Source organism: Culex pipiens, chromosome 2 (genome assembly GCF_016801865.2).
Source record: "Culex pipiens pallens isolate TS chromosome 2, TS_CPP_V2, whole genome shotgun sequence".
NCBI classification, from domain to species: Eukaryota; Metazoa; Arthropoda; class Insecta; order Diptera; family Culicidae; genus Culex; species Culex pipiens.
The window spans coordinates 68,149,584-68,176,774 of record NC_068938.1 but is presented as its reverse complement, the minus strand read 5'-3'; positions in this window follow the sequence as shown (position 1 = coordinate 68,176,774).

The following is a 27,191-nucleotide window of genomic DNA, read 5'->3' as shown; positions in this document are numbered from 1 at the left end:
ACTCAATAATTTTGTCACTTTACTAAAAAGTTGAGAAAAATTGTTTAAATATTGCATAAAACCCCAAAACAGAAAAAAAAACTTTTGTGGTACTCCCTTCAATCAACTAGAATCTGGCAAAGAGTAACTTTCTAACCCCCTCCCCCTTCAAGCCATCTATCTGCCCACTCTGAAGCAGTACCTAAGTTGCCACTTTGCCAATCCCGACCATCATTCTGACGTTCTGTCGTTTCTCGGAAAACTGTCCAGGACCAGGTTGGAAACTTCCTCCTGTACGGTTGTCATCGTTGGTCCTGCAGCAAGCTTCGTTTTAGTCATCAACATCATCATCAGCAGCCCAACCCGTTGGACGTTCTTTTTCGCGACGTACCACGTGGCAGCCATCGCAGGCACATTAAACTGCCACCACGGCCAACCATCAACCCCCTCTGATGGCATGGCTGGTTTCTGCTCCCATTATCGGGTGTTATTTTTCTCCGACCTGACGTTCAAGTGCGGACCGGTTCAACCCCAACCCCCCGCATTGTTAAAGTTCTGAAGGTATGGTTCGTGGAGTAGTGCATCGGCTGGGGGTCGGAGTAGGAGGTGGAAGTGCAAACAAACATAGCCATAGAATACTTTGTAAAGTGCAACCAGCAGCTTACAGGGAGTACACGGTGGAGAGTTTGAAAATCTAAATTGTTGTAAATTTTCGAGAAAAATCAACTAATCTGATTTATTCAACAGCATTTGACACGGTAAACGGTGAATTGACTAAACACATAGACGTTTTAGTTTAAATACTACTTAAACGAGTTTTCAATTTTTTGAATTGTATGGAAATCGATGCAGAACTCGTTTTTTTACCACTCATCGTATTCGTTTTTTTTATTTTAACTTATGCAGATAAATTCATATAAAAACAACGGAAGAAAAACGCAAAGGAAATTTTAAATTTATTTTAACGGCGCTCTTAAAAGTGAAAGATTGGGGTTTTCCCGTCAAAAATTTCAAAGCAAACTTATGTGAAAATTCTCGAGGAATCCGTATATGTTAAAATTTAGATCAAAAATTGTTAAAATATTGTTGCAGATCGTCAGATTTTTCGTTAGTCTTTTGGTAACATCTTAGGCTATTTTCTTAAAAATTTTGAATGAAAAAAAATCGTGACAACACCTTTAAATTTAAGTTTTAGACTTAAAAATCGAAAAATCTCATAGAAGTGGCGTTTTTTTTTTCTTTCTGTGTATTTTTTTCAGAATGCCCGTCCAATTTCCTACAAGTTTGTCTTTGACCACTTTTTGATACGACGCAACGGCTTCAAGATACAGTAATTTTTAAATTGCAAAATACAAAAATATTTAAATACCTTACACCCTTCTCAAATGTTATTTTCGAGTACTATTGGCTCCATATACACAAAAATGGCTTATATAGGCCTAGGATAACATGCCTAAAAAAATTCATTGAAATCGGAGAGGGTCGGGTACAAATGTACCAGAAAAATTCCTGATTTGAGCTGGAATTGCTCCATGAGCTTTAGTGCAATGATGTTAAATTGCTTATGAAAACTCTCAGAATCGATGGACAACTCTTCATCCATATTGAAAAATATAAGGTAAAAAATTAAAGATATTATGTGAATAGCTAGCGGACTTTTCATTTAGCAAAAATCTAATCTTTAGTCGTTGATTCCCATATTGCCATTTTTGAGAGGTTGAGTATTTGGAAACGTTTTTTTGTGCAAATTTGAAAAAAATTTACAGAAATTTTCAATATTATCAAAATTTAATTAAAATTCCACGTTGTTTCAAAAATATGCAACTATGAATATTTTCAATAAAATGCTTTTTGTGAACATTTGAGTACATAAAAAAGGTATGTTGCTTTATTTTTTTTTAATTTATCACGCAGCAAACTGCTGTATTGTGAAAATCCATTCAAAACTTCGCATTTTATGCATTTTATGAAAAAATGTGTATTTGTATTCCTTTTCCTATTTGCTTAGTGTTGTCAAAATCCCTCAATTGCCCACAAAAAAATTTGAATAATGAAAAAATAAGATATATTGTAAACATCAATTTAATGTTGTAAAACTCGCACAAAAAGTTCGTCCATTCTTTGAAAGTCATATTGTTAATGAGTCGAGGGACATACATTTCAAACGGTGCCCAAACTTGGAAGAGTTTTTTTCATACTCATCAAATTTCTTATCGCACTTTTTCTATTTTGCTTATCTTATTTGATGAAACATTGTCTATCCATTCCGTTTGCTAAAACTAGTAATTTTTCATAATTAGTTCACCATAGAGGAATTCTCGTGGACATTCGGTAAATGATACATATTTTAAAATTTGTTTCAGAAAATTACGAGCAAAAAAAAGTTTCATCCGTTTGTGCCATAACTCAAAAGATGGAAGTTTCCATCTACAAAACAAAACAACAGAACTGTTTCAAATAGCAAAGCAATAAATTAATTGCTTTATTGTAGGGATGACTTTAGTGCTTTAGTGTAGGGGTGACCGAAGCACATAATTTAAAACATAAATTACACACTTTTACAAAGTTTGTGTCACCCCTTCTAAAATATATTTAAAAAATAAAAAATAAAACAAATCTTTTTCAATCAAAAATCAAACCATCCACATTAACGACCCCCGGGTCTTTTGTGGTCTCTATTGCAAGTTTCTGCTCGAACCTAGGAGTCCGAAGGCTTGAATGGGGAGAGCACCCAATCCTCTTTCTACTCCAAGGAACCTTCCACCCCAGTGTTTGAACTGACGACCTTTGGATTGCGAGTCCAACCGCCGCCAGCGATTCCACCGGAGTAGGCTTGGTTTGGTGTGTTGTTTGTACTTATGGCATGGGGACGACTCCTACACCTGGAATGACTTAACGGCCTAACAACCAAGCCCGGGACCGACATTTTACTTCCTCATCCGATGGAAGGTTGCAGCAGATGGGAATCGAACCCAGACAAATCTTTTTAAATACAACTTTAAAACTTTCATTATATTTGTGAAATCACGATAGTTGAGACACGAATGTTGCAATGAAAAGCAGATTAATAATATTTATGTTGGTTTTTTTTTTGATTTTCTGATTTTAATTAAATTTAACCAATTGATTGGAGGCTTTTTTGTACAGAACTGTTTAGTTTTTTTTTGTTTTCTAATATGTTGTTTAGCTTTATTGATTGAAATTAAAATAAAACATTTTTTGTCATATGACCCGCAAGCTCATGTGAGCTTCAAATTTGGCCCGCCATTCAAAGACTTTGAGCACTCCTGGTTTAGTATGTCCTACGATTCCTTGAATTTACCTTACCTGTACTTAAAACATTCCTTAAGACTTCATGTTCATATATAAATTTCCTCAAGAAACAGAAATTATAAATGTTTGACATCAGAAATTAAACATATCCTTTAAAAAACTGCGAATTTTTATTGAAAATCTTCTATTTTTCGATAGAAAAATTAAAATGTAAGCGATTGCCTCCATTGGATTATTTTATATCGAAAAAAAATGTATTAAAAAAGTATACATTTTCTTCACAAAACTATGTATTTTAATTTAAATCCTCTATTTGGCTCTCTATGGCTTGAAAGTCGAAATTTTAAGCGATGTCTAGTCCTAGGACCATTTCATATCAAAATGTTTATGGGTTAAGTCCTAAATTTTTTATTTTTGAAAGCTGTTTCCAACAACCGTTTTGTTTTTTGAAGCGTAAACTACTAGACGCACGTTCCTCCCATTTTGGTCTAAATGATGGTCGAGTCCAAAAGTGTACTCAGATGACTTGGAATGACCCTTAAATATCAGTGTAGAAAACAGATTTTTTGAGGAATCTAAAATTTTAGCGCATGTTTCTTTTGCGAAATTGATTCAGGAACATGAATTTGATAAAATTATCATCACAAAATTGGATCCCGGGGGGCAAAAATTTGCACCTAAAAAATAACTAAAAGAAAAGGTTTCTTTTTTATTCATTAAATTGCCTTACTCAAAGCGTTCTCTCTCACAGATGTCCCCTACAAGCTCCAGGTCGATGACAATAACATTATCGTTATCGCCGGATGATAAAATTATGTATGTATGTATGTATGTATGTATGATCCCCATACCCGCAGGCAACTTGGTCCCGAAACACATGTGAGCGCTAGGTGAACAATTCGATCATCTTTTACTCTGTAATCTGTACACCCACGTGCATAAGTTTTTTTGCACGAATTTTAGTGCTACAACTACCGGCGCAAAGAATAAAAAGAAACCCCTTTCCCCAACCCAAGCACCGGAAATTTGTAGCGGGTGTAGGGACACTTCGTATAGACGCCCTTGCTCCCATCACGTCACTGAGGGTATGGAGCGACGAGAAATTAATAAGCATGCCCCCCTAGTCGAACCTTCATTAGAGAAGCAGGCAATCCACAACTCACAGCGAACGACCAAAGGAACACCCTACCGCGTATATAGTAATATTGGCGTGGTTTGTGTTCATTGATGTGTGTTAGCCTGTCCCATTTTGAGGTCATGTCGAGGAATTTCAGGTGCTCACTTCTTAAATGATAGAATATGATGTTAGGAACAATGTTTTCTTAGACAAGAAAAAATAATAAAATACTTTCTCGCACCCCCTAGTCGATTTACTAAAAAAAGTCACTTTTTTGAACAAATTTTCTAAAATCGCTTGGAATCAATACAAAAACTGCTTCGATCAGGTGTGTATTATCTTCAAACGATAGGTTTTTGTCCATAGATTAAGATGCACTATCAATATTGGACCAAAATTTAAGTTTTTGGACTCTCCCAGGCGGATTTGTGTCGAAAAAATCGCATTTTTTCGAAACTTTTTTCAGAAATGTTCATTTAATTTAGGGTAGCCTATTTTTCCCAGTAAAACCAATACATGCAGCTTGTAGGAAATTTCATGGCGAACATTTTTCCCTCTGAGAAAATCCAATTTCGACACTCCAGAGCCGAGATATTTGAGTTTTAGTGAGGAAAAAAGTGGCAATTTTCAAAATTTCTCAAAATTCAGAAGCAAGGCCTACTAATTACACGATGTAGCAAGCATATGTCTCAAAGGTCAGGGTATGCTTTTTTATAGTAATTTTGGCCGCTGAATCCGAATCTGAAATCAAATTTCGTGTAAACAGTGATGTTTTGGAGCTACACCCTTTCGGAATGTTATTTGCGTGTTTAAGAGGCAGTTTTTGTAAATATTGCTCGGTTTGTTCTAAAGGTCGTATCGAGGTGCTCCGATTTGGATGAAACTTTCAGCGTTTGTTTGTCTATACATGAGATGAACTCATGCCAAATATGAGGCTCTACGACAAAGGGAAGTGGGGTAAAACGGGCATTGAAGTTCGAGGTCCAAAAAACATAAAAAATCTTAAAATTGCTCGCATTTTAGTAAAACTTCATCAATTCCAACTCTCTTTGATGCATTCGAAAGGTCTTTTGAAGCACTTCAAAATGAATGAGCCATAGACATCCAGGATTGGTTTAACATTTTCTCATAGCTTTTGCAAATTACTGTTAGAAATGGTTTTTTTTAAACCTCAATATCTTTTTGCAACAGTCAGCAACACCCATACTCTTTTAGTTCAAAAGTTAGGGAATTTCATGGACTATAAGCCTACGGTAATAACTTTTTGGCCAATCGCAGTTTTCCTCATAGTTTTTCGATTTTTCTAGAACAAACATTTTACAACGTTAGTTATTGTCCCATAGCGGCTGTTTTTAGTCTAACTTTTGTCATATTCGAAATCCTCGGAAAATTCAAACTTCAATGCCCGTTTTTACCCCACTTCCCTTTGTCGTAGAGGCTCATATTTGGCATGAGTTCATCTCATGTATAGACAAACAAACGCTGAAAGTATCATCCAAATCGGAGCACCTCGATACGACCTCTAGAACAAACCGAGCAATATTTACAAAAACTGCCTCTTAAACACGCAAATAACATTCCAAAAGGGTGTAGCTCCAAAACATCACTGTTTACACGAAATTTGATTTCAGATTCGGATTCAGCGGCCAAAATTACTATAAAAAAGCATACCCTGACCTTTGAGACATATGCTTGCTACATCGTGTAATTAGTAGGCCTTGCTTCTGAATTTTGAGAAATTTTGAAAATTGCCACTTTTTTCCTCACTAAAACTCAAATATCTCGGCTCTGGAGTGTCGAAATTGGATTTTCTCAGAGGGAAAAATGTTCGCCATGAAATTTCCTACAAGCTGCATGTATTGGTTTTACTGGGAAAAATAGGCTACCCTAAATTAAATGAACATTTCTGAAAAAAGTTTCGAAAAAATGCGATTTTTTCGACACAAATCCGCTTGGGAGAGTCCAAAAACTTAAATTTTGGTCCAATATTGATAGTGCATCTTAATTTATGGACAAAAACCTATCGTTTGAAGATAATACACACCTGATCGAAGCAGTTTTTGTATTGATTCCAAGCGATTTTAGAAAATTTGTTCAAAAAAGTGACTTTTTTTAGTAAATTGACTAGGGGGTGCGAGAAAGTATTTTATTATTTTTTCTTGTCTAAGAAAACATTGTTCCTAACATCATAATCTATCATTTAAGAAGTGAGCACCTGAAATTCCTCGACATGACCTCAAAATGGGACAGGCTAATGTGTGTGTATGTCAGAATAAATGAAAGTATGGTTGTCTTATAAAAAGAACGAGCTCACCAGTTGATAACATTTTCAAAATCAGCTTCTCTTCAAAGGTCTCGCATGCCCGAAACACACCGAAAAAGGCCAGTTCCTGCTTGGGCTGCTTCAGCTTGCCGCCGCCCACTCGTAATCTGCTCCGTCGTCTTCCTTTCTCTCCTTTCGTGGAAACTGCGGCAACGGAACCTCCCCGCTGCAACTGCGTTCCACCTTAACTGGTTCCGACGAACTAAACCGTGCGCCAAGGCTCCGATTCCCGTTTCGTTTGCAGGGTTTTGACCTCGACGAGTCCATCCACGAGGAGACCGACGACCGCTTCGCTCTCTGCGCTCGCCACCTTTCCAATTTGGGTCAGTTCCTTCAGACTCCCGGAAGTTGTCCATTTCCAGGCGAACCCACATCCACCCTGGTCGTCGGGGAAGTTTCGAAGGCCTCCGCGTTCCATAGCAGTTCCGCGACCGACCCGGAACGAGCCACGTCCTTGTTTGAACCGTCCTGTTCAAAATCCTCCGCTGGAACCACTGCTTGAACATTTCCACCACGAACAACACCATTCACCACTGCACTGATTAGTTCCGGAACCACTTTTTATTTTTTGGAACAAAAATTCAAAGAAAAGCAGCAGCGAAAATTTTTGACGTCTTTCTCCAATCGTAGACTGCTTCGATCATTATCGCCGGATGATAAAATTACCGGCGATAATTTGATCGTTTAACAAATTTGAGCTGAGCTGTTCGAAATAGTCTACAATCTCATAATTCAATCTGGATTTCCAAAGGCATAAATTTATTCATGTTCATTTATACATTAAAATAAAGCAAAAAAATCAAAAGTTTTGCAATACTCGTCATTTTTTTTTTATTTAAAAGTTAACGATATTTATAAATAACAATACATTGTAAATTATAAGTAAATCGAGCAGTCAGATATTTCAACATAAAATTTATGCATTGACAAAACCCACTGTGCACCTCCAAGAGCCAACGACAGGTTTCCGTGGCGATTGCCGTGATGCCGTACAAGTCTGATCCAAACTTCCTGGTCCTCCCACGTTCAGCTCCTTCTTCACACTTGAATCATGCCCACGCCTTTTTCTTCCTGCGGCATTGGCATGGCACACCGGTACGGTGGTCCTCAAACAGTGTCTACCCTCGTAGATCCTCGTCAACCAGACGATGCACGTTGCTGCACTGCATAAAACCGTATAAAACACAACCTGTATCCTTGCGTGTGTCAGGCGGCCGACTCTTCTCTTCGTGTGAATTTCATCCAACCGCTCCCGTTACACCCAATCCGTCACGCGGGTCTCATCTCAGGACTCAAGTCTCGGTTCGTCCTCCTCCTCGGGGGGAATGATGATAACCGGAAGAGGGCGGGGGAGTTGCAGCCAGCTCAACCGTGTACACCGCACATCCGAGGCCCCCCCTCAAGTATGATTGCACACTGAGCTGGGATGTGCTGGCATGGAACGGGTTGAACTCTTGGCCAGGGACCTGACGGATAGACTGCGCGACCCCGGCTCTAAATACTGCTTCCTATTAGTACGGGTCTTTTACCGGGGAACAGGGTGGGATTTAGGTGATTCTAGTGATTCATTCCAATGTTTAAAGTCAGAGTCCCTAAATCTCCGGAAGATGGATCGGAGTCGAAGTCATCAAATCTTCGAAAGCTGTAAGTCGAGTCGGAGTTATACTCGCTAGGCAAAATATCCAATTCCCGGGCCGTCGGTTTTATTCTATTTGAAGTAATTTTAAATCCTCCACACCTCACTCCAGCCCTGTCCAGTTCAAACAAACTTTTTCCAGCTTAGACTTCTGCCGACACACGGTTCGACGTTCCTCGAGTTGTACGTACGTTAGCAATCCGTACACAGTTCGCCGACGGTCGTTTCTGCATATGAACGAGCAACCGAACATCACACAGTGCGCCACGTCCTGGAATGGCGACAGCAGATGCGACAGAGACTACAGAAGTTGGTCCACCCCATCGTTGACCATGATGATGCCGGCAGGCAGGCAAACTTATGCCACCAGCCTGAGCAAATAGCCAAGACCGCACCACGTGGAGGGAAAGGAGTCGACGATGATGGCCCAACGAGAGACGATGGACGACACGAGATTTGCTACACTATGATTTCATCATTTGCACGCTTGCAACAAAGTGTCCGCCCGTTGTTAGGCGATGCTCTGCGGGAGAGGTATAACTTGCAGGCGCAAAAACCTGGATCAAGGACTTCGTTCGTTCGTTCGTTCCTGCCACACGGTGGCCGGTTGGTGTCATCGCGTGTGGACTTGCCGGGCAGTATGGTATGGACTAACTCGGCCTAGCAGTAATTTTTATCTAGATTGTTGCGAAGGGGGGGAAGATGACCTGAAAAGCGCGTCCGTTGGCCATCGCGAGTGTCGAGGATTAGACGCAGTTTTAAACGAGACGCAGCATCGTTGGCTCTCTATCGCGATTAGCAAAGATCACGGTTTGCTGTAGTCTGCTAATTGCGTAAAATATCGCCGGGGCTGGTTCTGTAACTGGTAGTTGTTTTTTTCGGGAGGATTGTTTAAAACTGACCTCTTGTGCGTTTGCTGCAGTGTTAAATGATTGGAAATAAGTGTGAAAATAGTTGTGATATGAAACATAACTTTAGAATTAGCATGTTATTTAAAATGTCTTTTATAAAATTCCAAGAACCTAAAAAACAAAGTAACAACGCACACGGAACAAAAAAAAATGTAAAATTTCAAATTTCAATCCCGATTTTCAAAAATTAAAAAAAATCGTGCTTCGTGTAAATATATATCAGAAAAATTGTTGCATAAAATACTATTTCGTGATTCGGTTTTCCAAATGAAATTTTTCCAAAGTCTTCGGATGATCGCGTCTGGAATGTATATCTCATGATTAGGGCTAGTTATTTTTTAACAGAAAAAAAATTCGAAATTTTAAATCATAGGAGTTTCACGGCCATTTTACGGTACTGCTTGAAATAATCGTAAAATAAAATTTTGTAGAATACCCGGCAGTTGGATTTATGATTCAGCTACTTTAATTTTACTAAGATTAAAAAAAAATGAAGTTGCTGAAATATCTAAACAAAACGCTAATAAGGAAAGGTCGAATTAGTAAAAAAGTTAATAAAATTTTGGTTGATTGCTTAAATTTCAGCAACAGGTAATTGCGAGTGTTGAAAAAAAGTTTGTAGAAAATTACATTAAAAACTGTTTTTATACATTTATTGATATATCCAGAAAATTATAATGCATTGCAAAATGATTTGTAAATTTGATTTCAAGATGTATTATATTTTGAACCAATTGAATAAACAAATCATTTATTACCATAACACTAAAAAAGCACAATTTCCTCAATTCAAATAAAACTTGTTGTTTTATTAAATTTCATTGCGGATTTCAGAGATTTTTAGACAATAGTGCAAGTTGTGAAAAGCTGTCCAACAAAGTGCACACCTCAAACTACAGCAGAAAAAACTATCTAAGACACACACCCTAGTTTGAAACTGATCTAAAGTGGTCGAAAGCAACAAAGCTCAGTCGAGCCACGCACCACTCTAGGTGAGCGGGGGGAGAAGAAGTATGATTTTCAGTGTGCAAATATTTTGTGTGCAGTTATGATTTGCACAGGAGAATTTGAAACAAAGTGTGCAATACAAAGATTCAAAAATAAATAAGCTCAAACTTGTTTGCCATTTAATTTAATTGTATCGTCATCTGAGACGAATTGAAACTAAAGTCTGAATAGGGACAGCAGGTTTAGTCTAATCTAATCTAATCTAATCTAACACAAACGCAGCCAGTCCGATGAAAGCATGCTGGAAAGTCTTGTGATAAGATTACGCCCCAAGCACTTTTCTTGTCAATTTTAATAATTGCAGTACATCCGAGAACACCCGAAAATGTATTACAAAAATTAAAGCGGCCAGCCCTACTGCGTTGTGTTTACCGCAGAGAGGATTCTGAGAACGGATCACATTTCAAAGAATCTACAGGGGAGGAAGGATGCGTGGACATACCGTACCAAACGCTTCGATTTATGATTGTATTGCTGTTTTGTAGGGTGTGTCTAGTGTGCTGTTATTAAATAATATATAATGCAAATATAATAAAAAATAAAATTTCATGTAATTGGAAAGTCCTCACCAAGATCCTTAAAGTTGCTGCTCTTCCAACTTGAGTTGAGTCGATTCTCAAGATAGGGAGACTCAAACAGACTGTACAGCGACACCGGGCAATCAGCGTAACACCTACACACTTTGATCGCTAGTTCACTTTTTTTCATTTTTTCCATTTATTGCGAAACAGTTGTCATCTTCCATTGAAAACCTCTGCTCCGGAAACCATCGCTGCCTAAACGACCGATCAACTGCCAACGTTTGCTGTGTTGCACGACAAACTCACAAGTATTGGGTGATGTTTTCACTGAGAAACAATTTCCAAAACTCCGATACTTCACCGATACCGACACTTTTTCCTTTTTGAGGTGAAGTTAAACTAAAATCACAGTTGGCCCAACTAGTTGAACACCTCTTCAGGAAGCCTTCTCCGTCACATCACGACTCAACAACAAAGCAGCTCAGATCTCACTCCTGAATAGGGACAGCAGGTTTAGAGCACTTAAAAGCTTGAAATTTGGAAATTGATGCACTAATTGAGTTACTTTGTGTCTGTTCAATCCGAAACCTATTGAAAATTTCCAAATATTATGCAGTAACAAAGCTAAAGCTATTTCACCCCACGTGTCCCGATTCGGCTCAAACCTATCAACAAAGAAGCCATTTTGTGTCATTGGTTCACCCATACAAATCTCCATACAATTTTGACAGCTTCATACACAAATTGTACGTACATATTCGAAAATCTGTAACTATTCAAAGAAATTTTTGTTTGATTTGGTGTCTTCGGCAAAGTTGATAAGGACTATTCAGAAAAATAGGCACACGGAAAAAATGTTATGATTTTTTAATTAACTTTTTTCACAAAAATTCTATTTCCAAAAATCCGTATTTTTTAATTTAAAAAAAAACATTTGTTTTAGGGGACAAAACCGCGCATCTTTAAAGCCATTCAGAAGTATGGATCAAAATTTTGCCGACGAATTATGATTATTTTTAAATAGTGATTTTTGTATAAAAATTTAAATCTTGTGCTTCTTGACCTCATTTTTATGTAAAATTGAACAATTTGTTTGATTAAGTACACCGTTTTCAAAAAAATCCAGTTTTTTATGGTGTCCATGATTGTCCATTCCTGAAAATATTTTTTTCGAAAAGTTCAGAAAATTTTCTACAATTTCGTCTAAGAAACATTGAAGATTGGACCACTGATTGTTGAGAAACAGCGGATAAAAGAAAAAGAAACAGGAAAATTGTTTTTTAAGTGCCACTCAAACACCCTCCAATTTCTAATGTCGATATATCAGCAACTAATGGTCCGATTTTCAATGTTAGAATATGAAACATTCGTGAAAAATGTCCGATCTTATCGAAAACAATATTTTCATTTTTCTTTTTAATCAAGACTAACATTTCCAAATTTGTTTTTTTTTTTGTGTACCTATTTTTTTCTCATCAATACCTAAAACTTTGCCGAAGACACCAAATCAATAAAAAAAATCCTTTAAAAATTACAGATTTTCGAATATTTCGTACCATTTTTGTATGAACAGCTGCCAAAATTGTATAGAGACTTTTACTGCCGCTCTAATCGTGTCCGTCCCATATGTAAAAACAGCAAGCCGAGAAAAACACGTGTCAAAGTTGTCCCGCCCACAAGGCTACGTGTTAGAATTTCACGAAAAAGTGAATTTTCTCCGGATTTCTAGAACAAAGTACTACATTTTATTGGTTTTTCTGTTAGTTTACATGATTTTGAACCAAACTGCATCATTACCTCAAAATTGACGAAATTACATATGGGACGGACTAGCTTCGAGCGGCAGTTTATGGGTGAACCAATGACACTAAATTATTTCTTTGGTCATAGGGAAGGACCCCACAAAGTTTGGGCCAAATCGTGTTCAATGAAATGAACACTTACGGAGTTGGTAACAGATGTGTTGAATTATATTCAAAATTATAAGGGTTGTTAAAATATCAAAATATCAGCTCTCAGCAACTACAATTATCCCACTTGAATAATCATGCCTCAAATACAACTGCTCTTTTCTCCTCATTGAAACTCTCAGCGCCGAACATACACTGGTAAACAGCATTACACTTTTTTCAGTTCACTTTTACACACTTGTATGGGATTTTTCAGTTCAAGTATGATTACACACTTTCGTGTAATCATACTTGAACTGAAAAATCCCATACAAGTGTGTAAAAGTGAACTGAACAGTGTGTAATGTTGATTATCAGTGTAGCCGAACACGTTTTCGTGTTTGCGCACTCGCGATTGACATTTTCCTTTTCTCTCTCATTCCCGCTTCCACTATCATCCTACCGCAACAGTGTTTAACCACAAAAGCCGCCACAAAACCAATTTTGCAAACGTAGTTAACGGGTCGTCATGCGTGGTCGGCTCCTAATCGCCATCTCGCGTTCTCTCATTGCAGTTTTCGGAGAGATTGAGAGACTCAGCGGTGAGAGCGCATAGTCAAGGAAAAGGGGAGGAATGATAGAGAGAGAATGACATCGCTGGGAATCACGAGACACAAGAAGAGATCTCACAAGCTATATTGATGGCCGCTATACTCTCGGATAGCTTTTCTATTACTCATTTGCAACACTGAAAATTATTTATTGATTTTTGCAAAACATTTCAAGTTACTATCTTTTTCTTAATTCACAGTTTAAGAGTACTCCAAGAAATACAGGAAAATATCCCAAAATGTAGGAAATATTCTTTTTATCGGATTCTGGCATAAGATTTTTAATATGATGATTTTGAAGGTAAAAACACATTTAAAAAAAAAGACAGGTTTACGCTACGTGTTCAAAGATGGTGACATGAGTCTTTTAGCTTTGCTGCAAAATCGCTACGGAATGTTTAAAAATATGTATTACCTTGGTAGCAGATAACGCTAAATTAGCGATTTAAATGGATCTTACATACATGGAAAAGTAAGCTGATTATTTCTCAACAATACATTCAATCGAAAACTCAAACCCTTTCTATTGTTTCAACTGATTATTTTGATATCTAATAGCTTCATTTCAACATCAGTCTCCTAAAGCAAAAGGCACCTCAAAAGCATCCCAGCATGAATCATGCCTCCGGTATGCTTTCTTCGCTGCTCCAAACAAGCTCACACTGAATCGTTTTTCTTCTCCAAGGCAGCTCAAAGCTTCTTCCCAGAACAAGTGCGGAACGAGTGATGGGGCCACACCACACCAACTCGAGCGACAAAAAGAAGGAAACATTTGAAGTGGTGGGGAAGAGACACGTGGCAAAAGGGGGGTGTAAGCCCCGAGAAAGAAAAACTGCGCCAATTTTTCTCACCCCCACCCACAACGAAAAGCCACACTCGTGCCAAGAAATGCCAAAGATTTCCTGCTGCTTATTTTTTTGTTTTCATGCTTGCTTTTTTTTCCTCTGGCCGTCCATGCTGACGTCGGTCGGTCGGTCGGTTTGGGGTGTGGAAATTTATGGAGGATGAATTCTGAAGCTAGCTGATGCTGACGACTGACGACCGGTTCGGTCCGGCCAAAAGGTGTGGAAAAGCAGCAAAAAAAAGATGAAGAATATTCCCCAGCGGACAGCTCCCGGGTCGGTCGTGTGTCTGTGCTCTTTGGAGCAAAGCTTGGGATGAAAAAAAGATCAACAAGCTGGGGAAAAAAATCCAAAAGAACCCGAGTGAGGTGGAAAAGAGGGAAAAAACGTTGAGCATCGCAAAGTTTGTAGGGTAAATGGAAGTTAAATTTTATCAAGTCTTAATAATTTCCTAAAACTTAACCTACATTTCAAACATATTTAAAAAAATTAAAATCGAACGTACATCTATCCATAGTTAACAAAAAAAACAAAACAACAAACAACAAACAACAAACAACAAACAACAAACAACAAGCAACAAACAACAAACAACAAACAACAAACAACAAACAACAAACAACAAACAACAAACAACAAACAACAAACAACAAACAACAAACAACAAACAACAAACAACAAACAACAAACAACAAACAACAAACAACAAACAACAAACAAAAAACATCTTTAAAATAGTTTATAGAAATTTTAAATAAAACAAATTATTTAAATCTAATTAATTGTAACAAAAAACAACTTCTAAAAACAGGTGCAAAATCAAACTCTTTCACCCTGCCAAGAAGAAACAACGCCACACAACGAGAGCACAAAAAAAAGAGAACCGAAAAGGATCAAAAGTCCTCCACAAACCACACCGCGCTCACGCCCACGTGGCTCCTTTGCACCTTGGCCATGCTTACGAGACGGAGGAAGAAGCAAAAAAAAAGCACCGGAGAAAAGCTGCCACGTGCTGCCTGCCTGCCGGGTGCCTCTGCCACTCGGTGTGCCAGCAAAGTGTTTGTCTGCTGCCATCATCACTGACGTTGTTTTCCCAAACCAACCAACCTTCCTCCCCCGGTCGGGCCCCAACCCCCTTGTGCCAACGATTTTCCCCGGAAAAACCACATCAAACTTTAGCAAAAGATCCCGTCTTTGTTTCCTTCCAACGCTCCCTTCCACGACTTGCCACTCATCAACAGCTTAGCAGGCCAAGATCACTCCGGGACTGTTCCGAAAGGTTGATTCTGTGGAAAGAACCCCCCGCCCAGTTGTCCTCGCGCCAACTTCCTCGTCCCTAACCTCACTCTTTGTGGACACCCGGTCTGGGGAAGATTTTCTGGATCCGTCACACTTCTTCAAGTCCCACGTTCTCTGCCTGCATATACGAAGGATCCGGGAAGAAGGAAGTGGAATCTATCAAATACCAAATCGGTACTAATCGATTTTAGTCTCGTATTTATTTCATTTCTATTTTAGAGGTTCCCTAGTGCAAACAGGGAGAGTCTAAAAGGCAAGACCCAGCAACCCGGTGCTGGGAACCGCTGGGAACGTATGGCATGGACATCCGAACCAGGACAGGAAGGGGAGGATAAGTTGCAGCTGCTGTTCCTATGTAGTTCAGGCTTGGGAGAAGAAAAAGCAACTCGAGAAAAAGAACAAACCCGTTCGTCGACGACGAGTCAGCAGAATAGCGGAAGTCGGTCGGAATATTATACGGATTCGAGTAGGAAAAACGGCGGGGAATACCTGGAAGTATCGGGATAGTGGGTCTTTAGAAGTTAACAAATTATTTATTAAATTTCTTTTTTACAGCAATTAACAATTGAAAAGTGTATAAAAATATTATTAAATTTCAAAAAAGTTTAAATTTCAAAATATTCAGTGTTCAACACACTTTGCACTTTCCTAGGAACGGAAATCATATACGTCCAGAAGTGGCCGCTGCAGCTTTATACCTCAAACCCGCCGTCCCGACCCCGATCCCCAAAGAAAAATATTGACGCGATGAAATGGTTTCGCCCGCGCGCGTGCTGACTTCTTTTTTTTATTTCTTTGCTTCCCATCGTTTCGTTCCGTTTGTTAGCAGCAGGTACAATCCCCAGCGGCCAAGAAAGGATTCCACCGCCGCCACCACACACACACACACACACAGTAGCTCCGGCTGCTGGCAGGTCCGGACCGTTGGACTTCATCCTTTTATAACACCCAACGACGACGACGACCCAATGGCTGCCTTGGGGTTATCCGAACCCCAACTCAATCCCTTTTGTGTGGCCTGCGGTTCTGAATCGGGATGAGGCTTCTTGATTTTTTTATTTTTTTATTTTTTATTGAAAAACGTTTGTTTTATATCACAGCGGGACAAACATTATGATGAATGAAGCCCTCTCAACAACATCGTAGCTCTGATGGCACCTCGACATGTTTTAGTATTTAAAAAACGTGGGTTTTATAGAAGAACTAAATGTATGGGTATCAAAAGATCGGAAATTTTATGCCCTTTCCGATGCCACATAGGTTGACTTGTGAATTGTGGACCGGTTCGGATGCCGGCGGATTTTCCGACGACGTAATTCCGGGTTGGTACGAAATTCCAACGAAAAATCTATTCTAGTGATACAAAGACCCCCAAAACGGTGTTATACCCACTCTAGAATGTTTATTTAGCAATTTTATGATAATATATTGACATTTAGTTAAATTGAAAGTTAGCAAAATTAAGTTTAGGTAAATTTTATATAGAATTTCCAGAGTCATTTATACTAAGTAATTAGTAAACTTTATATTCAATCCAAATTATTTTTTTAATCAGTGAAGGATGCCTGAGAGACTGGATTTATGGTGATTTGTCAACAAATAAATTTATTTATGTTAATTTTTCGAAAGGTGTACAAACTTTTTTTGCACCTTTTTTGATTTTGGTAATAGTATTTGTTATATAACTTTTTATAGAAAACATCTTTTCATGAGCTTTTTGTAGCAAAATGTTCGGCATGAGTTTCTGAACAAAACTTAGTACTAGGTTTCTGTTAAACTTTAAATTGTTACATGTTTCATCACAAAATGTGCATAGTGCCCAAGGGGTGTAAATACTTTTTTTACATACTGTATTTGTTCAGGAAATTATCTAAACAGTTCATACAAAAACCATTTAATGGACATACTAAATGGTACGTAAATTTTATTTAAAGTTTTTAAAATAGTTAAAGTAATAAGTAAAAGTATAAAAACAATTCAGATTAAAACATGTTTTTTGATTTTTTTGTAAAATTACACATTTTTTATCCAAATAACTGATGACCTATTTTTCAATATTAAATAATTAAAAAATTAAAAGGATGCATAATTTACAAGTAAAAGTCATTTACTACGGATTTTATCATTCAAATTTGCCTAAAGGCTCTTACGCTAACTGGATAGGAATCCTGGCAAGCTTAGTTCAAAACGGCAAATAAAAATATTTTATAATCCTAGATTACGTTTAATAATCGGTAATTTTTGGTGGAATACAACATCTGAGAGAAAAACAAACGGATAAACTGAAATTTTTTGAGTACAGAGAGAATTCGTTAATTCGACGACTTTGAATGTTCGATAATTCGAAAGTTTTATTTAAAATGTAATCAAACGTTGGAATCAGTTGTCAAACTGGAATTTCAATTTAAACATTACATTTTTTAAAATTGTAATTCCATTGTTGAAAGATTTTCGAACTTTGATTAGTTATATTTTGCAAATCATATTATCTTATTATTCCAATGTCTAAAAATGAAACATTTGTGAAATGTTCTCATCATTCTAAAATAGTAGTTTATGCAACAAGTTGCAAAAGAAGTTTTTTTAGTCGTACATTTAACCAACGAGATTTAACCAGTCGAATAAATAAAAGTTTTGCAACGAGTTTCTTACAACATTTTTTGCAATTCCGAAAACGATTTTTCAATGGAATTTTATGTCAAACATCCATATGTTAAGTTAATTCATCGTTCAAAACAAAAAATAAATAAAAATTTCACTTTTCGATACTAGTGCTGAAAAGTTCAACTTTTCAGCACTGGCATTAAAAAGTATTAATTTTGCATTCTGTTATTTTTGGTACAAAATAGGTAGACCGTTTCCTCGCTCGAAAATGACAGGATAAGTAAAAGTAAAAATTTAGAGAATTGCAAAAAAGTAAATATTTTGAAATAAAAAAAAATCAAAATGTTTCTTCAAATTTAATGACAAATAAGGTTTAATAAAATCTAATTAAACATTTTTTTGATTTTCGGTAGTGCCATAAGCTTTCAGAAAAGGTTGAAAACGTCAAGTGTTGATCTGTTCGAGTATTGTTTTAAGACAAAAGAAGTAAGTAATAAATTTGGATCCAGTTTGAAACTTGTTACTCACAGGAAAATTTCAAATATCTGAAATAATTGATTGTTTTAGAACAGGCCTGAGGCACCCCTGCACTGCCAAGGTCCCTGATCATCCCGGACTGCAAGCGGGCTCTGGTGGAGATCCGAGAAAATAAAGGTTAAAGTATTTTTATGTCCGAGCAGGGTTTGAGTTGATGATTCGGTTTTGATCTCCCTCCAGGTCCTACCTCTACCCGCAAAAGCCATCCAACCTGGTCGTGCCACTTTGCTTGCCTGCGGGGGAGGATTTGGCATTTGGTCGGTCAAATAACACCGGAACATCCCGGAAAAAAGAGAAGGAGGGGAGTGAGGGGTGAAGGTGGAAGGTCGTGCTGTCTGCCTTCTGGCGGTAACGACGAGTGGGAAAATCATGATACCGGACCGAAGAATAAACCAGCAAAGGGATGGGTTTCCTTTTTTTTCCTGGGACACGGGAAAGAGATAAAATTATTGTCGAAAGAACCGAACGGACTAGCTCTTGCTCGGAACGGAATTATTCTCCGGGGACCAAGTGTAGGGGTTTTGCTTCTCGAACGTTTATATGTTTGGATTGGTGAGGGTCTCCTGGGAGGGGTGGGGGGAGGAATCTGGTGGTGACACTAAGGAGCACATAACTTAACTGACCTTAAATCCTGCAGTGGACATTTAAAGCCTAATATCTAAAAATAACTTTGTGCTGAATGGATTCATCCCAATTCCTATATTGAGCTATAAACTATTTGCTTTGAGTTTTACACTTATTGATCAGCTCAATCCAAAAATGAGCAGTAAAGCATTTAAAATCAATAAACTCTGTTCTTTAAATCTAATTGAGATTTCATTTTTACAATCACTGAAACAAGCCTTCAGTTTGATTTGTGAAAAATTGGGATCAAGTCTTTTATCCCTCCCAGAATATTCATGACTGCTACCAATAATTCATAAACAAAGTTGAAACCAACGATTTTTTACAATCATACCAATTATTAAGTAGAACAAATCTTGTTTGCAACATATTTGCAATTTCACTTTCAAAACTTCAAGTTATTTTATAGATCAATTAGGGCGTGATTTAAAAAAACTCTTAACACATTTTTTATGCAACTATTGCATTCCCATGAATTTTTCATGCAAAACAAAATACCTCGAATCAAGAGCAAAAAAAACACAAACCAAACTCCCTAAGCTGCCCCCAATATGTTGGTGGCAAGCAAACGCGGCGGAAGCATTCCACCGCCACCGTTCAAATAGTTTGCCCCGATCCAATCAACCGTTATTACGGCATCAAACTTGCGTCCTGTTGTTAATCATTCCATAGAGCTTTTTTGCTGGGAGAAGGGGTGCAACGCCAGCAAAAAAAAATCTCCCCACCAAATCGGTTCTATTTTTTGCTCGCGCTCGCTGCCCAGCAAATTTCCCTCTGGTTTTCCTCCTACCACCACCACCACCCACTGCACCCACAAACAGCAGACACGAGCCAATATTGTATTTTTTTACCCCTCGCAATCGTCCTCGACCAGAACGCCCTCCTGGATGGATACACGGTGGTTTGACCCCCCTCTACAAACCAGTCGCCAGAGTCATGCCACCGCTGATTTGGTTAATCGCTGGCACGCAGCCCCCCACAATACCAAACCACTTTCACCATTCACCCACTCACCCACAGTTCCACCCACTGACAGGCTGGCTGTCGGAAAGTCGTCCTTGTGCGGTGGTGCGCGCGTGGAAAACCAGATGGAAAACTGCGATGCCAATCGAGTTGCATTTGCGTGCCCACCCCAAGGAGGGTGCGGAATGAGGAAAGTGATTTTTATGAAATTTGAGGGGAAGGGGGTGGGGTTATGGTGTCCATTGCAGGGTGACTACTTTTGAATGGTTTAGAAAACTAATAAACAAAAAAAATATAATCATCTCACTGGACAAGAAGTAACAAATATTAGCGTGGTTCGCGGATTTATGGAAAAGACAAAAGTGTTTAATTTCGAACGCATCAACCAGAATTTTCAAACACTATAATCCCAGAAGCTAGCTTGAAAATTTGAACTTATTTGGTTAAGGTTTAGTTGCTCCAGTTTCGATCTGAAGTTAGAATGGAAGGATATAATATTTTCTGAAAAAAAACTGGTTTTCTCAGCGCCACGCGTAAGAACAGAAAAAGGTCGAAAACAAGAAAAAAATACTTTTTCACTAAAGCTGCGGTAACATTAAAATTTGAGCTCAAACCTATACATTTTATATCCTTCCATTTTATAGCATGTTACGAAAAATTTTCCGAGAAATTATTATCACAATTTATCGCAATATTTACCCTTCTGAAAAGCACATATTTTTTTTTCTTCTAGTGACATGCTTGAATAAATGTTCAAAAAATACAGCTCCTGCATTGAAAAAATTACCTTGGAATCGTGATCAGGGACCAAAATTACCCTTTAACCCTCTACTGCCCAATTTTTTTCGAAATTTTTTATTTGGTTATTTTAATTTGCATTTATCTTTTTTTGTGTTTGGTAGTATTTGGCCTATTCTAACACTTAATATAATTAAATTTTGCCTACCGTCAGTGGGGGTGACATTGGGTCTGAGGGGTGAGATTGGGTCAAAGTGATTTTTTATGGATTTCACCATTTCTCAGATTCTTCTCACTAAAACTGAATTCTGTTAAAAGGGTTGTGTAGGGGACATCTTAAGTAGACTTCGCTGAAAAAATCTCGTTCCTACACCCAACTGGCAGTCGCATGATTGTGATGCATGGCGGCATGAAAGTATATCAGAATCTGCATGAAAACTGTCCTCATGCATTTTTTGCGATATAGGGGTATGACATTTTTGCCCGTTACCGACAATTATCGACATTGCCGACGGCTTTTTGGTTGTATTACACAAAAAAAACCCTTAACAGAACGAGGATTGAACCACCAACTTCTTGGTTATTGATCCTACACGCTACCACCGCGCCATGGACGCTTGATGAAAAGTGAGTGAAAGAGCACCAACATATGCTTCTCTTTGGAGTGTTTCTCGGAGACGGGCCAGCATTATATGTGTTGGTGAGAACTGCAGATCGCTGAATTTTTTACACGCGGGCAAAAATGATCTACGGGCTTGCTGCAAAAAATGTTATAAAATGTGACATTTTCTGCAGCAAATCCAATGTTGCAGATTTTGAGATATATTTTTCCTTTGGGTGTAGAAAAAATGCTGTTATTTTGGCAGCAGTCTAAAGTTGAGATACGTTTGTGGCCAAAAATGACCTCTCGAAAAATAATTTTTCTAATATTTTTGTTGGAATTGCTCGAAAACTACCAAAATGTTTGAAAATCTCCACTTCAAACATTGTACACCCAAAGGAAAAATATATCTCAAAATCTGCAACATTGGATTTGCTGCAGAAAATGTCACATTTTATAACATTTTTTGCAGCAAGCCCGTAGATCATTTTTGCCCGCGTGTAAAAATTTCAGCGATCTGCAGTTCTCACCAACACATATAATGCTGGCCCGTCTCCGAGAAACACTCCAAAGAGAAGCATATGTTGGTGCTCTTTCACTCACTTTTCATCAAGCGTCCATGGCGCGGTGGTAGCGTGTAGGATCAATAACCAAGAAGTTGGTGGTTCAATCCTCGTTCTGTTAAGGGTTTTTTTTTTGTGTAATACAACCAAAAAGCCGTCGGCAATGTCGATAATTGTCGGTAACGGGCAAAAATGTCATACCCCTATATCGCAAAAAATGCATGAGGACAGTTTTCATGCAGATTCTGATATACTTTCATGCCGCCATGCATCACAATCATGCGACTGCCAGTTGGGTGTAGCGTGTCAATACGATTCCCTCGAACAAGAAACACTGTTGGATGACTTGATTTTACCATTTCGTTGTATTGGAGCATCATTTTAGTTTCATTTGACCCAATGTCACCCCATGTAAGGAGTGAGATTGGGTCAATTTTCAAACTATTGGCATTTAAGGTAGTGTTCATCAAAATCCACCATATTCTGGAAAAATGTTAGTAAACTATCTAAGAACAAATCTTCGTTGAAAAATTGTCGATGTTATTTAAATTGTGTTTGTTATTAAGAAATTACGAGAGGTGTATAGTTTTTTGACCCATACTCACCCCCACTGCACTGACGGTATCTATTTTTCACGTTTTAACAGCCACTTTTTCAATTTTTTGCTTGTTTTCACATTTTCACATTTTCTACCATAATCATTTAAAATTGCGTAGAGGTAAAGTCTGGGACACTAGAAAGATTACTGCATACTTCTTTTTACTTAAAATATAGGAAATGTAAGTAAAAAAACACAGCCAAAGTTGACCCCTAAAAAAAATTACATTTTTAATAACATTGGCTAAGTCAAGTAAAAGTTCTAACCCTTAAATTTTCTAAAATTTTAAGAGTTCTTCTTTCCAATGCTTTTTAATGATCAAAAATTTCTTGAAAATGGATTTTTGGCGATTTTTAAATCGAAGCCCGTCTAAAGGCGGGGTTGGGTTGTAGAGGGTTAAAATAAGGTTTCACACAAATCGAGGAGGGTCAGAGCAACTTCTGTGTAAGTTGGTGAAAATGAACCCATGTTTTTTTGTAATTTAAGTGAGAATAAAAAGTTACCATCAAAATGGAAATAATGACAAAAAAAACTAAATTACATTAAAGATTCCGAGAATTCAAAAATATTACTAAAATACTCGAATTATCTCCAAATTGATATGAGCAAGTCATGGGTGAATAAATTATGTGTTTTTCAGACTGGTTGATGTCAAATGAATCACAATCTTTTGTGATAAACGAGAGGTGTCCAGCAATTTAGCCCGTATAAATATTTGAGTAAAAAAAATGACAAATATGGAATAAAATCAAATAGTACTACCTACTAAAACAACTGTAAAAAGTTTTAAGGCGACATTACTTCCAAAAAAAATTATAACACTTTTTTAATAAAAAAAATATTAATGATCAGGTTTTGCATGACAAAATTTTCTACGAAATTATAAATTTTGATTACAGTCTTCAGATGATTTTTTCTCAATCAAATAATTGATCCTGAGGAAACTTTTTTTAGAAAAAAAGAATGTTCTTGTTTGAATAAGAAAAAAAATCTACCTGATTTAAAGTTTAAATGGGACTGAAAATAGTAATTCCATCTAAATTTTCAAAAATTATTCTTAGATATGAAAAAAAAACGTAAAACTGTATAGATAGTTTTATTGGTTGTCCATAATAATTTAAAAGTCATAAAGCACAATTTGTAAGGGCTTACTCACAAACTTATTTTGCACATAAAAAACCATGAGCCTCACGATTCAGACTCATGAAATTTGGGTGACTGAGTGTGACTAAAATCTAATTCATGCAGACCAAAATTTACTAAAATTTTATTTAATTTGTGGAAATATTTTTTGGAAAATCCTTGAGCAACTATTTATTTTAAACGTTGAATAATATTTAAAAAAATAAAATTATGTCATTATGTTAAAATTTCAAGAAAAATATAAAAAATTAAATAAAAAAAATCATTTTCAAAATATTTGTGCAACTACGTTTGTCTTCAGCATTAAGCCACAAATTAGTTAACCATGACCAGACCGTGGAACATAATATTCTAACAAAATATTAGCAGAGGCCTTACCTGATTTTTATTTATCAAGGCATGATAGTTACTTTTATTAGCTTTTGAATACCTAATTACCTTTTTAGATTTTTTTTCAACGCAACTGTTCAATTTTTCATTTCTATTACCTATGTTTAGAAAAGATAAAAAAAAATAAAAGTAATAAGATTGCAATAACTTCCTTTTTTTCAAAAAAACATTTTCACATTTGAACCGTAAGCTCGTGTGAGCTTCAAATTTGGCCCGTCATTCAGAAACTTCGAGCACCCCTGTCCTAAAGCTACTAAAATAAGCATATGTTAACATCCAGATTTTTTTTTTAAATGTCACTAAAATGTTAAATTTACTTTAACCTTATACCGAAAACTTATTCATATTATTTATGTTTTGTTTCCCTCGCCCATAAAATTATCGAAAACAGGGAGCAAAAAAGTACTCAACAGGAAACTTTCAATGAAAAAAATCTACTTCAATGGAGATAATATCTTTTTTAGGTGTTCAAAAAATATAAAATGACGTAAAACTTACATGAAAAAATGATCATGAATTCGAAAACAATTATTGACAGTACCACAAATGACAAGGACTTAATTAATTGGAAATGGCTAGGATTTTTGGGCAATATTTTTTTAAACTTGAAAAAAAATCTATTAAAAATCAACAACATTGTTTATCACCTTCATTGCATTAAATAAACATTTCAAAATTTACGAAGGGTCTGAAGGGCCAGTAGTTGAACGATTTTCAAGAGCCCTCGCGGCCCAGAGGAAATTGCTTTACGGGCCGGATCCGGCCAGATGGCCATAGGTTGGGCACCCCTATTTTAAACAGTTTAAAAAATATCAAATCACATTACACCAAACTAGTAAGAAAAACCATTTAAAAGTTTAAATTATTTTAAATTTAAATTTGTTTAGTTTTCAGTTCGCTTTAGTTGCCAAAACATGATATGGAACAAATTTATTTTAAACAATAGTATGGACTATGGAATACTTCAAAGTTTAAAACTGAATTCACTAATATTACATTAAAAATGAAGTTCTATTCTAAAATTCCTAGCCAAGCACCCACCACCCTGCAAACCTGCTGTTCAACAACTCGTCAACTCGCCAGAGCCAGCGCGCGGTAGGTGGTCCCCGGTGGAACGGCACGGCGGCGGCGACAGGTGCCGGAACTGCCCACCACAGACCGACCGACCAACTGGTTCGTCCCTGGTAGGGAATTTGGGAGTAGGTTGTGAGGTGGAGGAAAAAAAACGTGAACGGAAAATATCATGCAAAGTGCGGCGCGTGGTCAGAGTCGATTTTTTTGCTGCTACTTTTTTGTTTCTGTTGTTGCTGTCGATTCCGACTGAGTCGGGCTTATCAAATTTTCAATTTTTATGTAATATTTCATAGCGATGAATGGTGTGGGGGTGGGCGGCATGGGTAATGGAAGGGAGCGGACTGGACGGGTGAAAATGATGGGAGATTGATTTTTTTTTTACCCCTCCCCCCAACCGACTGTCAGGTGCAGGGTTTGATGAAATGTTAGAGGGCAGTTATACAATGTATACGGTTGCACGACTTTTGAATTGTTTTGTGGACTGCTGGTTGATTGGTGGATATTGTGGAAAACTGTTTTAAATAATTATGCCGAACACAGCGTGATGCGTGAAATTTAATACGGCGAAGGAAGTTCTATAGAAATTTGAACGGATTAATTTTATTTTTAGTTGGCTTGGCAACATACACTAGCAATGTGCTAACCAAAATTTAATATTTTAATTGGTTTTTTATTCAACCAGCTACATATTTTAAAGCTTCAAGTTCAACACGGAAACTTATAACTAAATCTGTTTTTTATCATTCTTCTTATTGAGAATTATGTTTTTATTGTGTTTTCCTCTTCAAGCTCCTCAGTTTTAAGTTTCCCAATCGCCTCCAGGGAGAGAAAAAAAACGCTAAGACCCTTCTTCCAAGTCAACAACGTCACCCAAGACTGGCACCGACCAACCTTCCCAACAAACCATTACCACAGAGGAAAGTTGCTCTCGTTATCGACCGACCGCCAGCTGGTCATCCGAGTCCCAGTCCGGACGGCCCAAACCCGCCAGGCTACTGTCCACTTGTGAGTCTCTTCCCGTGCCAACGGGGATGGAATTGCTACTATTAGACCATCCTTTCGTCGGACGAAGCTGCGACGAACAGACGTTCCGTAAAGGGTCGACAAAACTCTTGAAGAAGAAGAAGGAGAAAAACACGAGAAGGTCTGGGAAAAGTTGAATGTGGTTTCTGGGACTTCAATGTTGCCATCCTCCCAACTACTGCTCTTCCGTCGCACGACTTGTGGGTGAGTGTGGGTGGCCAGGGCAGGAAAAGTTACGGAAAAGGACCACCTCACCCCCCAAAAAGGGACGCTAACGACACGGCCATAGACAAACATTTTTGCACAGTTGAGCGTCGCACGTGGCAGCTATTCTCTGGGACGGAGAATGCCACCACAGAAACTAAGGGGTGGGAGGGTGGTGGGGTCGTCCGGAGCATGCCGGGGATTACGGGGTAAAGTGGCATTAATTGATCTTATTGGTTTTGACTCAATCTCACTCACTTACTCGCTTACTCACTCACTCACAAGTTGACTGATTCACTCCATCAATCACTTACTGACAAATTCACTCACAAATTGTCTTGTTCAATCACTCGCTTAATCACTCACTCACTCACTCACTAGTTCACTCACCTAGTCTCTCACCCATTTAGAGGAGAAAATCGTGACGTCAGAAATGAACTCAAATCCCTCAAAGTTCATTTTGTGAGTGACTTTAACAGTTTGGCCTAGTTTGACAGCTACATTGTCCCCATTTTTCCGTGGTAAAGAAAAGGAGGCGAATACTTTATGAAAATCATAGCTGTCAAAATTCCTAGCCTCAAATTTTTTCGCGAGTTGCTTTTCTCCTCTAAAGAGGAGAAAATTATGACGTCAGAAATGAACTCAAGTCACTCAAAGTTCATTTTGTTAGTGACTTTAACAGTTTGGCCTAGTTTGACAGCTACCTTGTCCCCAGTTTTT